The sequence below is a fragment of the Microtus oregoni genome, unplaced genomic scaffold (assembly GCF_018167655.1).
Source record: "Microtus oregoni isolate MIOR12 unplaced genomic scaffold, Mior012 000002F_ref0000024, whole genome shotgun sequence".
Taxonomy (NCBI): domain Eukaryota; kingdom Metazoa; phylum Chordata; class Mammalia; order Rodentia; family Cricetidae; genus Microtus; species Microtus oregoni.
The window spans coordinates 20,589,771-20,606,147 of record NW_024543061.1 but is presented as its reverse complement, the minus strand read 5'-3'; the positions used below and the strand labels follow the sequence as shown (position 1 = coordinate 20,606,147).

General features: G+C 36.8%; 1 pseudogene; it reads left to right on the top strand.

The window, feature by feature from the left end:
• The first annotated feature begins 14,710 nt into the window (after nt 1-14,710).
• LOC121442077 lies at nt 14,711-16,013 on the top strand (annotated as a pseudogene).
• Nucleotides 16,014-16,377: the final 364 nt, after the last annotated feature.

Here is a 16,377-nt window from a genome sequence, read left to right as displayed (position 1 = left end):
TCAACTTAATTAAGGTCCCTGGGGAGGGAAATTCTCAATTGAGAAAATGGACATTCCTGTGAGACATTTTCCTGATTAATGATTGATGTGACAGTACTCAGCCCACCATGGGAGTTGCCATCCATGGGCAGTTGGTCCTTGGTTGTACAAGAAAGCAGGTTGAACAAGCCAGGAAGAGTGAGCCAATATATTGCACTTCTCTGTGGTTTCTGCTTCAGTTTCTTTTTCTATGTATCTGCCTTCATTTCCTGACATGACCCCTTCAGTAATGAATTGTAAAGTGCCAAATGAATCCTTTCTTGACAATGTTGATTTATGTCATGATGTTCATCATAGCAACAGAAACACAAATTAGGACAGTTCCTTTACTCATTTTAATTTCTTAAAATGATTTTTCCTGTTTCTAACTAATTTCTTTTGTTGGTCATCAATGTTTTGACAGGTGTCAAAATATTAAACTTTTATTATGAAATAGTAATTAAAAATGTTAGCCTGATAAAACCATTACTGTTGAAAAGACAGCAGATTTCAAAAGGTGTCACTCATCACACTTTTCAGTGTTCTCTCTGTGGAAGCCCAAAAATGTGAGCCTATTTTCACCTTGTCTGAAGTCAGACAGTTTGAGGTTGTTCAAATTGTTGATAACAACGAGGGCTACACATCCTGACCTAGGATGTGGTATGTGGTTCTTTTGACGTGAAGGTGGCCCGTACAGGTAGATCAACTACCAGGACAAATGGTCAGAATATGCAAGCATAATTCTACTTCTTCTTTTGACTTAGGAGGATTGACGTTGGGAGTGGCTGCCTTTAGGGTATTTGGTTTAGGGAGGATTCACTGCCTAAACAACAGAATGCTGCTAGTGATTTGATATCTCAAAATATTAAAGCAATTAACTTTTCGATTTTGAATCATATTAAAGAAGTTTTTTGTTGCCTTCTTTCCCCTTCGGTATTGGGGTATAAAAGTACATTGAAAATTAAATGCAGGAATTTCAGTATTCACTAGAACTCCCTCCCGATACTATATTATGTTTCTGTTTTATTATTTTTACTAACATTTCTGATCCCCATGACCTACCTTGGTAAGTGATATTTTTGTTGAAGCTGGTCTCTGACATCTCTCCTAATAAGCAAGTGTAAAAACACATTCAGTTCCCATGTGCTAATCTAGACCTTCTGTGATCTTCTTTTGTAGTCTAGTCTGGTCTTTTTGTTATTGACTTCATTTTCTCTGAATTCTGGGTTGACTGAATACCTATCACTGAATGCATCTGTCTGTCATACTAGAGCATCTTATCTTGTCATTTTTTTTTTAAATCTCAAATTCAAGTTATATAATTGAATTTACCTGTCCTCAACCAAAATGTTATAGATATCAACGAGATTTATAAGAAAGTAATGCATATGTATTTTCGTATGTGAAAATTTGCTTATCATTACAGAGTATTGAAAGAATGGCCTCATTAGCCCCACTATCTAAAACAAGAAAGTACTAACTACATAAATTGAATCATATTTGTGTGTGTGTGTGTGTAAATCTATCCCCATGGAGGGGTATTAAGTGGTGTATTAGCTTATATATTGTGTATGTGTTCCATATTCTGTGTGTTTGTTTCCAATGTATATATAAATGTATATATTATACTTGACCACACAGTGAAGTGTAAACATATTATTGTAAGGAATAAAATGTTGCATTCATTTTTAACTTTTTACAACTTGTATTTAAAAACAAACAAATGCTTTTGTTCCCACAACAAATAACTCAATCTAGATAAAAATCATTTTTATTTATATTATTTATTTCATTAAAGGAAACTAATTTAAATAAACAAGTTTTAATAATTTTGACAGGTATTTTAAAACAAATATTTTGTATATATACAAGTGAGTGAGTATTTGTTGTATTACATGTAAACAAATGCACAGTGAAGATAAGACATCAAGAAAGGCTAAATATTGGGCCATGGAAAGAAACTGAATGTAGATAATGAAAATAATAAGTTATGAAAGAGGATACAAATCTATCAACTTTTCTAGTCCTTATTTTGTCATGATTTTTTTTTGTTTGGGTGGTGGATAAGTGCATATGATGTACTAGATAGATAAGCTTCACAACTTTCACTGTAAATATGATGTCTGACTATATAGAAGTTCACTGAGACATATAGACTTTGAGTCTTGTTTATTTTGGTATGTGGTGCTTGCTTTATTTTATTTACAAGCTTATTTTATAAAAGAATATAAAAAGTAAAAAATGAAAGCAAATATAAGCAGTAAAAAAATAATGGTATAATTTTAGAAGAGATTTTTATTTCTGTTTTCTTTGCTGATCAGCATTTCATCTGTGCATAGGATATATTGTGATTGCAGTCATTTCTCACTGTGCTCTGGCTTCCCTCTAGACCGCACCTTAGACCCCTTTTAACTAATCATTCTCCAGTAGCTACAGCATTCAAGAAAATGATACCCCTTCCTTCAACAATCACTAAGGGTCATTGTCTTCTGCGGAAAAATTGAGCTTTCATGGACATCTCTCTATTAGTTGTGGGAAGGTGGAGAGCCTAATTGTATGCAGACATCCATAGTTGCTGTATGTTATTAGTGAAGAACGAGTGTGCTAGCCTCATGACCACATTAAATGACACTCTTCTACTCTCTGATTCTGAAATCTTTTCCAGACCTTAAATTTCCTGCCTTCTGTCTATAATACTCCATGATTATTGAAAAAAAAAAAAACAAAACAAGGAGGGGAGGGCAGAGCTGATATAAGTGTCCTCATAAAAACTTAGCATTCAACATTTACTTATTCTCAGGATCTTGATCAATTAGAGCCCTTTCATTGATGATCCCTCTCTGTAGAAAGGAACTTCTCCTCCCCAGGCTGAGCCCCACTGGTCCATGGGTATCATTTTCTATTTGTGAGGGCACTGAGGCAATATTTGTGAAAATTTATAAAATATATTCATTGCAGAAAAAATAGGGAACAAGTGATAACAATCTTTTATGTTATTAGGGAACAAGAATGATGATGCAGTTAATTTTGACTTTATACACCCTATTAATATGTGTGCCAGTGAATTCTGTCATAATCCATAATATTTCAATCTCTTTATTATTACTAAATCACATTACTTATAAATTAACAGTAAGTATGCAAAAATGCAATGCTGGGAAAATACTATTTGCAAACTAATGAAGCACATATATTTGAAATATGAGCCTGGACTCCAAGTATAAAATGGATTATTAACAGGTAAAATGTGATGCAATCTCAATAGAGAAATGAATTGATTTTTATATTATAGGTCTTCATTTATATTTTTTATTTGAGTGTAATTTTCCCATAGTCTAGTATATTTGAACATTTGGTCCTAAACTGGTTGCCCTGTTGGGCAAGGTTACTGAACTTTTAGGGGGGTAGAGTCTTAGTGTGGATATGTGTCTGTGGAGGTGGGGCTTGATATTTTATAGCCTAACCCTCTCTCTGTTTTCTGAGTGCAGCTATAATGTGACTAACTGATGCTATCGCTTGCTACCGTGTCCTCACTTCTAGAATAACAGTGTAGCATCAGATTGTCAGTCAAGCAATCTTTTTTCTCTTAATTAAATAGTTCCTTGTCAATTATGTGGACAATGAAATCAATAGCTAATACATATATCCAAAGGGCAAAAAAAAATGAATCTGAGTCATTTTGGTGTGTATTCATAAGAAATTTTAAATAATGAGGTATTGGTAATGGAGGTAGTATATTTGAGAGATATTAAGCCAGTATATTTTAAACTCTTGTTTTCGTAAGCATAGTTGCTATACCTGCAAAGGTTCACCCTACATACAGAACTTATTCAACCATATCATTACAAACCAATATGTTAGCAGTGTTGAGCCCTTCTCCATTTTCCTACTTTGTGTATTGTCTGGAAATCTTACAATAAGCTGATTTACAGTCTAACCTAAATAAGATAAGAAATGGTACAACCAATCACTATTCTTCCTTTCTGGACTACAGAGGAAAGTTTTAATTTTCCACTGAGGAATAAAAAGACCAATATAATAATCATTTTGAAGATAATTTGGAATTTCAACTTTATCTGGCTTTTCATAAGACAGGAGAAAGGAATATATACCATTTTGCTTAAGTCAAGAGGTGTAAATTTTAATAATCTTCTCAGCCAACTTGACATGTTGAATCTGAAGTTTAGGGTGCTTGTAAGTACCCATTCACCCTTTCAACCTTAAGAACCGAGTTGTCTTGATATAGTTATGGAACATCAAAACAGGAGCGTGTTTGCCATGCCAATAAAGAAGTAGTACCTCATTGGACAACTACTATATATTAATAGATCCTAACAAATCCAAACTGCATTCGATGCTTCTGGGATGCAGAGATAATATTGGAAATGTCCTACTGGAAACCCTAAAATAAGAGAAACTTCTAACTTTCCAACAAATATAACTCTGCTCGTGCCAAATGTATTTTGAGCCAAGTTGAGAAACCATCTGAGGACTCACACTATTATAATGGGAGAGAAGAGAATCAATGTTAGGTTCTATCTCCTCCAGAAGCCATCTGTACAGATTAGCATTTTGCTAGTGAGAAATCTCATGTTTATTTTTTAATCTATCAAATAAGATTCCAATGATATTTTATTTTTTCCTTCAATACCCTTAACTTACAAGAGCCTCACACTGCAATTATTGAAAGGAAATCCAGGAGTCAAGACAAACAGGTCAACTCATCTTATAATTCATTTTAATACAGGGTTTCCAGCTCAGTGTGACCCAAACTGCAGAAGATAAACAAATGAAAATTTATTACTCCAGTAGGACATTTATTAGGTTGTTTTATTGCAAGTGATTGGAAGATTTTTATTGTTTGAGTCTGAGTGAGGAACTGCTGGGATTGCACATGTGTTTACAGAATATAAGAAGCTGTGTGCTCATAAGCCAGATTGGGATAGTATTCTACATAAAGAGGTAAGGTAAGTTATATTTAGTAAGGTATGACTTTGTAAGAGTTCCTTTTCAACCTTCTTAATATTAGCAAAATTTTTCTTAAAAACTTAAAATTGACTTTAAATACAAACTTGATTAAATTAAAGAATCACTATAGAGTTAATAATATAAAATTTACTATGAATTCATCTTAAAAGATAGTATCATTTCTTCAAATGATTTAAATGATCTCAATAATGTGGTATGACAGGTAATATACATGTTAGTAAGATTAATTACATTTCTTTCATTTCAAATTTTTACAAAACAGATGCTTCTGAAATTCCTTGTACATATTAATTTCACCATGTACTAGTTCATTTGTAACTAGATAGTTCCATTTTTCCATGTCTTTAAAACTGTAGTTTGGGATTTATATCTATTCTATAGTACATTATTAAAAGACACCTTTACATTTTTTCAAACTATTTTTATTATCACATCACCTTGATGGTGACTTTCATACTCTAAACTTGACTAGTTGAAGAATAGCATGCTTGCCTGAGGACCAATGGCCTCACGACCAGAGAGAGCTAATAAAAAAACAAAGCTTGAAAGATTTTTTTTTTGCTCAGATTTCATTGGTTAGTACAAATTCTATGTCCTATTATATGGTGTCTGTCACACAGCAATAATATTCTCTGAAAGAACAGCAAGTAATCAAGTAACTTATCAATAATTTTACATTATCAGGGATAAAAAGAATTTATATATTTTAAAATATATTAAGTATTCATTCTGAGCATAGTATAAACATGTCCATTAGCTTGTGTGTGCATAAGCATGCATGTGTTTGTGTGTATTGTCCATGACATGGTGCTTGTGTGAAGGTCAGAAGACAATCTAAGGGAGTTGTTTTTCCTTTTCTACCATAGAGGTCTCAGGGATTGAACTCAGTTCATTGGAATAAACAATTTGTTCTACCTGCTAAGTCATTTCATATGTTGAAGCATTTATATTGTATTTAATTCCATTAAGTCATAGTTAATCTTTGGAATTTAAATTAATATTATAAGGTATGATTTAAAAAAAAATATTATCTTTATTATTTTAAGTGTGTGTGTGTGTGTGTGTGTGTGTGTGTGTGTGTGTGTGTGTATCTTTGCATGTAAGTGTAGGTATCTGTGGAGAGAAGAAAAGAGTTTTTGTCCCCTGAAGCAGGAATTACTGACAGTTGTGAGTTTGTTGTTAGGAACACGAGTTCTCAGGAATAGCAGCAAGAACACTTAAGACTAAGCCATTTTTCCAGACTATGTTCCAAACTTTGATTTTTAAATGGAAAATACTTTCAAACTTTCATTAGAGTTGAAATAATTAATGGGGAAATTTATAAAACCAAAATTTGTGTTCTACTGCTAAGAGTTACTTTTCATAGTTGACTTACTTATGCCTTGAGGAAATAGAGGGGGATTCAGTCTAGGGAAGAGGGAAGGTGGGGAGGAATTAGGAGGAGTGAATGGAGTTATAGAAAATAAAGCACATATATTGATGTTCCATATATTTCATGTAAAAATGAAAGGCACAATTATGTTCATTTTACATAATATATTCAAATATATTGTCCTTTACATATCATATATTCATGTTAGATATATATCTGATGTCCACAACCAATTGCACGCTAGCTTACTTGTTCGATACCTTACAAAATTAATTTTACTGACCTGGTCTATATGAGATTTTTTGGGGGGAAGTTTCAAATATACTGATGCCTTGCTACAACACTAACCAGAATTTTAAAATTTCTATTTGTGAACTATTTTAGATTCTAAATACATTTATTTTTCAATGTCTGGCTGATTGCACATAGTATAACAGTATAGCATTCTTCAGATCTGTCCTGCTCTCTGAAAATGTAGCTTTCACTTTCTACTGAAGCAATTATAATATTATACTTAGATTATATTTATGCATGAATATAAATTTAGGCATATATATGCTTCCATGTGAATGTTTATTTATTATAAATAGCCATCTGTGTAAATAGAGACTGTGCTTTCATTTCCAGCCACTCAGACTGGAAAAAATCACATAGAAACTATATAAATTGTGACATGGTTTGGTCAATGGCTTATGCATATTCCTAGGTAGCTCTTATATTTTAAATTAACCGATTTCTATTAATCTGTGTAATAGAGGCTATGGCTTACATGTGAGGCATGTTGCTCCTTTGGAAGCTACATGGCATTTTCTCAACTCTTCCTCTTCTCTTCCTCCTCTCTCTCTCTCTCTCTGTTTGGATTTTTCACATGACTTTATTCTGCTAAATCTTTGGTTAAAAAAGCTTTGTTCTTCAGCCAATAAGAGCAACACATATACAGAAGGATATCCCACATCACATCTGTCTATTGAACTTTTAAATTATGTTCACACCTTAGCTACTGTAGAAAAAGAGAAAATACCTATAATCTTTTTTTTCAAATTTTATTTATGGTAGATAAACTCATAGCAGACCTATCATATTTAATACAATAGTTCATTTTATAGTTCTAAGGTCTGTTTTCTCTATATGGTTTCTTAAATGACTATGCAAAATTGTATCTGCTTCAGAAAGTTCAAGGTCTGCCTAACTCTTGTTGGCATGTACTTCATAGGAGTCCTTCTGAAAGCTAGGAACAGGCCTCATAATTATAACTTTACACTTGTTTTATGATTAATGGTCTGAAGTATTTTTATGTGTGCATTGGACCTATTTAATTGCCTTATTTTTAAAAATGTCTACCCATGTATATTGTCTATTTGTAAAAATTAGTTTACCTAATATTTTGTGGTCTGGTTTTGCTCCTTATTTGTATTACTTCATCTTGTTTTTGTTATAAGATTTTATTAAAATATTATTTGTAAGATTTTATATCTGGCCTGATGAAAATATTATTTCCATTATTGGTGAAGCCCCAAGGATCTTGCTGCAAGTGGATATTATCTCATTATTCATATACTTTATTGTCACAGCACAAGGTACCATTAAATTGTGAAAAAAATCTCTTCTAAAATAACCTAATTCCTACTTGTCACTTTATTCTGTGAAATAAATAAAGTGTAATTACATCAGTGGTATCAGTTTTCCATCATATTCTGATGACGCCAATTACTGATGTGTGGTTAAACTGTACATTTGATTTGAAATTTAAATCGAGGATAATTAGTAAGAATGGTGGTTGCTGATAAAATTGTAACCACTTTATATTAAGTGTGATATCTTCTCTATCACATTTATAGACATAAAAAAATAAAAAAAAAAGATGGTGAGGGAGAGTACAGCTCAATAGTTAACAGCATTGACTGCTTTTTTAGAGGGCTGAGTTTCAATTCCCGGGACCTACCTGACAGCTCCCAATCATATGTAACTCTAGTTCTAGGGAGTCTGATATCCTTTTATAACCTTCAAGGTTACCAGTTATGCACTCATTGCCTAGACATGTGTGCAGGCAAAACACTCAAACACATAAAATAATAATTAAAAATGAGTTAAATGGAAATAACAGTAAATATCATCTATTTTCAAACTGTTCTATATTGTGTGAAATATGATTTTTTTAAAAATAGTCCTTGAGCAGTAGAGGAGAGGGTGCTTGACCTAGCATTGTCCCATAGTCACACTGATGACTATCTTGAATAGCACAGTAGAATCTTCGTCCTGCAACAGATGGAGATAGAGATAGAGACCTACATCAGAGAACTGGACTGAGCTCCCAAGTGTAGTAATATGGGGCGGCAGGGCTGCGTCCCCCACACCCGGCCGCCCACATGGCTAGCTTATGCTCCGAAATAACAACACACAAACTGTATTCTTTTAATCACTGCTTGGCCCATTCTCTTCTAGGCTAATTCTCACATATTAATTTAGCCCATTCCTAATCATCTGTGTGTAGCACCCCAAGGTGCGCTTACCGGGGAGATTCTAGCCTAGTCCATCCTGGGTCCGAGCTTCATCCCGGGAGCAGGGCATGGCGTCTCTCTCAGGCGTCTGCTCCCGCGAGGAAAGCGGTCGAGTCTCCGAGCTCACTTCCTCTTCCTCCCAGCATTTTGTTCTGTTTACTCCTCCCACCTATCCTCTAACCAATAAAATGGGCCAGGGCAGTGCCTTTATTAGCCAATGACCTTCCTCCATCATTTCCCCTTTTTCGGTTTAAACAAAAAAAAAAAGGATTTAACATAGCAAAATTACATATAACAAAACAGTTATCAAGTAAAAGTTACAATAATCTTTATCATAACTAAGGAAAACTATAACTATAACTAACTATTCTTAACTCCATCAAAGACTCCAGAAAGATATAATATTACCTAAGTAAACAAGAACTAAGAAACTTCAAACTCTAGAAATGACAAAGACATCTCGCTGCCTGGACAGTCACCCAAAGTTCTTTTGTACCGTTGGGGCATCCATCTTCAGCCTTCAGGCCCATGGTATCCAGCAGACATTTCCATAAAGCAGGAAAATTCAAAGTCAGTTCAGTCACTATCTGTTGTGTCCTGCAGAATGTCTCGCAGACTCTTTCAAAATGAATCAGGAACCCCGAAAGATCATCTCACCTTAGGCAAGTTCAGTAGTCCTCTCTCTGCGGGTTCTCTGTGTCCAGTTTATGCAATAGTCCAGGCAAGAGCAGTTTCTTGCCCAAATGGCTATCAAACCCCATAAGGTGCCTCTTCGATGCCCATCTTCCTCTTGAAGTAGATTGGTGCTGCCAGGAGCAGAGTGTCTCATTGTCATGAAAAGTCCTCAGTTATTAAAACATTAAATGTCCTATTCTGTAATCTTTGAAAGACACGAAGAATGTCTATCTAAAATATATCTCTATATATCTAGAAAATCTAACTAACATGACTACAAGCTTTACTATTATTGATGATTATCCATTAACGACCTATATTTCTCAATTATACAGTACATATTTAAATGAACTACACAATCACAATACCTTAATCAAAATCAGAAACACTTATACATATAACAAAATTGACCTTAAATTTCTATCAATAAAGCAAAATCTATACTAATGTAAATTATTCATATCTATATCATATCCCCCTTTAAATGTAAAAGGACGTTTATAAACCATATTTGGGAACATGGGCGCAGTTTTTTCTCTCCAAACTGCTTCCTGCTGAATGGGGGCGTCGTTAATTAGGTCTTTCATGGTATAACCTGTGTGCTAGTTTCATCTCAGTTGGCAGTTGAGCGAAGCAATTTTTTGAAGGCGTTCACACCAACCCTTCAGGAGGGCGTGGTCCATCATACCAAATTGGAATAGAAGAAGTGAACAGCGTCTCATCCTCTGTGAAAACAAAATAAGAAACTCCTTTCCAAAGTATCATATCCTTAGATCCAAATTCATAATATCTATGTTGGATTAGTTCAGCAGTATTTATAAATAAATATCTTTTAGCAGCTGTTGTTCCTTCCTCAGCATTCAAACAATTCAAAGAGAGCATAATAGCATACAGTATCAAGATTCTCTGTGTATTTTCCATCTTTGTGCAGCTTTGTTTTAACCTCTATTTTGTTTATTTTTACTTTTAACTCTTTGCTTTTTGAGACAGGTTCTCTGTATCTTTGACCTGAAGTAACTCTGTAAACCAGGCTGTCTTTGAACTCTCAGAGATCCGCCTGTCTCTGCCTCCCAGGCATTCGGGATTAAAGGTGTACACTGCTACACCTTGAACTCACAGAGATCTGTTTGTCTCTGCCTTCTAGGCACTGGGATTAAAGGCGTGTGTTACCACACACAACAACTCTCTTCCTTTTTTTGTTTTTTACTTTAAGAACTTCAACTTTTAGTCTGCATATATTTTTAACACACTTTAAACCATTTAAAAATTTTCTTTGTCTCTGAATCTCTCTTTACTGTATATCTCTCTTTTTCTGACCACATGAGTCTTTAATTTACCAAGCGATCTCAGTAGGACTAAAGGCGTGGCTTTGCCAGCTAGATCCAGTCCATTCCTTAGCTTTCCAGCCTCATGGCTGAGGTACTGGCTGTAGCCATGTTTACTGGATGGCATTTCAAGGTCCCTGCCAGCAAGTGAGCTACAACAGACAACACTCAAGTCCTCTCTCAGTAGCCGGCCCTCCTGCCTCAAACAGTCAGAGTTTGCCCTGGCAGGACAGCCCAGAAAGCCGGCATTTTTAAACGGCGCAGCTTTTTTCCTGCTACGGCTGAAAACCGAAAAGCATGCGCTCAGCTTTTCGTCAACACCGTTTAAGTGTTTCGTGGCAGGACCTCTTAATGAGCTGCAGGCTTTGCAGCTAAAGTTGAGTCAGGAAGCCTCTCTTAGAAGAAAGCGCATTCTTGCCTCTAGCAAGCAGAGCAGACCCGAGAACACAGCGAGTCTAGTTGCCATCAAACAAATCGTAGCACTTTACTCCAAATGGTCTATTCAAAAGCTCTGTCTCCTGCAGGAGTCAGACAGAGATCGCAATGGTGGCACAGCCCCAGGAAGTCGCGCTTTAAAATGACACAGCGTTTTTTCTGCTACTGTTGCCGAATCAGGAAATCTCTCTACAGCACGCCACCAACAAACAGCAAAAATCTGTGTTAAACTCTCTCTCCCTTATTTTTAAGCCTTCTCAGGTTTTTTAAGTGGGTTTCGGCTGTCCACATGTCTGGGCGCCAACTGTAGTAATATGGGGCGGCAGGGCTGCGTCCCCCACACCCGGCCGCCCACATGGCTAGCTTATGCTCCGAAATAACAACACACAAACTGTATTCTTTTAATCACTGCTTGGCCCATTCTCTTCTAGGCTAATTCTCACATATTAATTTAGCCCATTCCTAATCATCTGTGTGTAGCACCCCAAGGTGCGCTTACCGGGGAGATTCTAGCCTAGTCCATCCTGGGTCCGAGCTTCATCCCGGGAGCAGGGCATGGCGTCTCTCTCAGGCGTCTGCTCCCGCGAGGAAAGCGGTCGAGTCTCCGAGCTCACTTCCTCTTCCTCCCAGCATTTTGTTCTGTTTACTCCTCCCACCTATCCTCTAACCAATAAAATGGGCCAGGGCAGTGCCTTTATTAGCCAATGACCTTCCTCCATCACCCAAGGTCCAGTTGAAGAGCATAAGGAGGGAGAATATGAGTAAGGAAGTCAGGACCGCAAGGAGTTGGTCTACCAACTGAGACAGTGTGCCTGATCTAATGGCATCTCACCAAAGCCAGCTGGACTGGGACTGAACAAGCATGTGATCAAACTGGACTCTCTGAATGTGGCTGACAATGGGGGCTGAGAAGCCGTTGATAATGGCACTAGGATTTGTCTCTACTGCATGCACTGGCTTTTTGGGATCTTAGTCTGTTTGGATGCATACCTTTCTAGGCCTGGATGGACGGGGGAGGGCCTTGGACTTCCCACAGAGCAAGGTACTCTGCCTTCTTTTAGGACTGGAGGAGGAGGGGGAGGGGGGAGTGGGGGAGCAGGGGGGGGAATGGGAGGAGAGGAGGAAGTGGAAATTTTGAATGGTATTATTTATAAAGCAATAAAAATTAAAAAAAAATTCTTGTACTTTAAATTATTTGTCTGTTAAATGAGCTGTGCAAATGAATGTATTTGCTTTAGGAGACCAGAAGAGGGCATAGGATGAAGTAGAGGGCTGTGAACTGCCATGAGATTTTTGCAAAATGAACCAGATCTTCTGGAATAACAGTAAGTGATCTAAACCACTGAGCCATGTCTTCATACCCTCAAAAGGTTTTAAGGTCTGAAGATGTCTTTAACAATATATAAAACACATGAAACCCATTTAGAATTATTTTCTTAATCACTGAATTGTTTCCTCTGTGAACTACAAAATTCATGGTGTTTGCCTAAACACAGCCCCATGAAATGACATTTATTTTAGCATGACAATTTTCAGATGACAAAACATAACGATTTGTTCAAAATTATGATGAACAAGAAATCCGGCAAAATGCAAAATGTAATTAGAATATCCATTTGAAATATACTTATTAATAATCTTAACACCACATGGAGTTTTCAGAATTTCAACACTGCAATTAAATTAACACTGTTTGTGCTTTCGGTATTTAAATTCTGAAATTGCAAGCAATAACCATAAAATGAAGTAATAAATAATGATAATAACTAATTACCACAGAAATGGAACAAAACCATAGTAATAATTACAGTTTTATTGACAACACTCCTTTATAGCACTCCAACTGACTGGGTGATTCTACAAACATAATTTTTATTGCCAACAGAACTTTTGGTCTCTATTATCAAATAAAGTAAGCAGGGCCCAACTATATTTAGTCACATGACAGTACTGTCAGTTAAAACAAACAAACAAAAAAAAAGTAGGCATCAATTATTTATTTTGTGATCCTTATATACACTCTAATAAATGCATTGATTAAAGAGAAGTTCAAAACAAATTTAATAATTGTCATTCAAAGAGTAATTGCTGTTGTTTTAAAATTCAAAAGAAAAGAACAGTGATTGTGCACGCACACACATACATTACATGATTCTTCCTTGACATACACTACAGAGGTTGTATTTTTGAGTAACCGATTACAGAAATTTTCTAGGAGTTATGTAATTGTGAAATAAAGCTTCTAGAGTATAGATTCTTTGTTAATGGAGCATTCTATATGACCCCAGGTGAAAGGTTTCCTGTTAGACACAGAAAAGTTATTAGGGGAATCTATTATTTGAAATACAGGAGGTCTGAATAGCAATGTAATTTCAAGAATATTGCATATTTAAATGTGAAGAGCAAAAGAGCAGTGTTTCTAGAAAAAAAACTGAACAAAATAACTGCTACCTCAGAGTTGTTAATAATTTTTTAAGCACAATGCAAAAATAGCTAGCATTGAAAAAATATGACTAAATTTAATTATAAAAGTTTCAGAAAATCAGTTATAAAAATATACCAACTCAAAGATAAAGTTAATAAACACATCATGAGATAACAAGATAGTAGTGATAAATATATAAACGTGTGTAATGAAAGTTCTGCTTACTTGTTTGGTTTGATTTTTGTTTGTTTTTTGGTACTTGAATGTGTTTCATTCCATAAAAAGTTTAACAAAAGAAAACAGAAGAAAAGACCAGACAACTATTTATGAATACATTTTCAATGTCAGTATCTACTGGACAATTTCCCTAATCTTAACAAAATCTGATAAATCCAGAGTATACATTAACGGGCTTCAACATATATTTGATTGGTCTAAGGATCCATCTATGTAGAAAAACAAAATGGGTTTTCACGGAAGCTAACAGAAAACTTAAATTGGAATGAGGCTTTAAAAATTATTCAAAATAATTCATTACCATTGATAATATATGCATGCTTTGTTTACTGATTCTACTCACAAGAATAACATTAAAAATTATGATATTCCCAAACTGGACTGCCAAGCCAGGCTTAATACATGGGAGGGACTTGTTTTTATTGTAACTTGTTTTTTTTTTCATATTTTGTTGATACTTATGGGAGGCTTGTCCTTTTCTAAGCAGAAGTAGAAAAGGACTAGATTGGGGTTGGTAACACAGCAGGGTGGAGGGGAAAAACTGGGAAAACAGGAGAAAGGGGAAACAGCAACAAAGATGTAAAATAAAAATTGTATTTCTGGAGAGCCAAGAATGGAAGTAGAGCGCACCGTCTTAGCCCCACACCCATCTCCTCTCTGCTCTCTTCGTCTCGCTCTCGTGGCCTGTCCACCCCATCCATCATCCCGCCAGCCACCACTAAGAACACCTTCCACCATGGCCGCCTCAGTAAGTTCCCACCTGAACAAAAGCATCAAGCAAATGTACATGTCCTTGACCCAGGGTGAGAAAGTCCAGGCCATATATATCTGGGTTGATGGGACCGGCGAAGGGCTGTGCTGAAAGACCTGCACCCTGGTCTGCGAGCCCAAGCGTGTAGAAGAATTACCCGAGTGGAATTTGGACGGCTCTAGTACCTTTCAGTCTGAGGGCTCCAACAGTGACATGTATCTCAGGCCGGTTGCCATGTTTCGAGACCCCTTCCGCAAGGAGCCCAACAAGTTGGTGCTCTTTGAAGTTTTCTTTTTCTTTTTTCAATCTTTCTAAATTTTATTCCAAAAAATTATGTGTTAAGATTAAGATGTCTATAAAGATGTCCATCATTACAATAAAGATCCAACTGGACAGATACGACAAGGACCAATTCAGTATGTAATGTCCTATTTCCCCAATGGGCAAGTTAAAGAAGTTTGAAGTATTCAAGTATAACTGGAAGCCTGCAGAGTCCAGTCTAAGACACAACTGTAAACGGATAATGGACATGTTGAGCAATTAGCACCCCTGGTTTGCAATGGAACATGATTATCTCTCATGGGAACAGATGGACACACCTTTGGTTGGCCTTCCAATGGCTTCCCTGGGTCCCAAGATCCATACTACTGTTGTGTGGGAGCAGACAAAGCCTATGCCAGGGACATCGTTGTGGCTCACTACCGGGCCTGCTTGTCTGCTGGAGTCAAGATTACAGAAACAAATGCAGAGGTCATGGCTGAACAGTGAGAATTCCAAATAGGACCCTGTGAAGGAATCCGCATGGGAGATTATCCCTGGGTGGCCCGTTTCATCTTGCATCGTGTATGTGAAGACTTCGGGGTGACAGCAACTTTTGATCCCAAGCCCATTCCTGGGAACTGAAACGGTGCTGGCTGCCATACTAACTTTAGCACCAAAGCCATGCGGGAGAAGAATGGTCTGAAGTACATTGAGGAGCCCACTGAGAAACTAAGCAAGCGGCACCAGTACCACATTCGCACCTACGATCCCAAGGGGGGGGGGGAGGGGTGGACAATGCCCGGCGCCTGACTGGATTCCATGAAACCTCCAACATCAACGACTTTCTGCTGGCGTTGCCAACCACAGTGCCAGCATCCGCATTCCCCGGACTGTCGGCCAAGAGAAGGGCTACTTTGAAGACCGTCGCCCTTCTGCCAACTGTGACCCCTTTGCCGTGACAGAAGCCATCGTCCACACTTGCCTTCTCAACGAGACTGGCGATGAGCCGTTCAAATACAAGAACTAAGTGGGCTAGGCTTTGAGTGATCCTGAGCCCTTCCTAATCACCCCACTCCAACTCTTTCCTGTCCCAGCTGACCTCACTGTAACTCAAAGGATGGAATATCAAGGTCTTTTATTCCTCGTGCCCAGTTAATCTTGCTTTCATTGGTCAGAATAGAGGGGTCAAGTTCTTAATTTCTACACACCCAACCCTCTTCTTTTTTTCTATCTAACTTTGTAGTGGGTGAGGGGGAGGGGAAGGGAAGGTAACCACTGCTTCATCTCATCAGGAATGCATGTCCAGTAGGCATAGCTGTCACAGAGCGGGTATATTTGTGAGAGGAAGAATATTTCTTCAGGATAGTTGAAAGCACGGGTACACTGCCTGG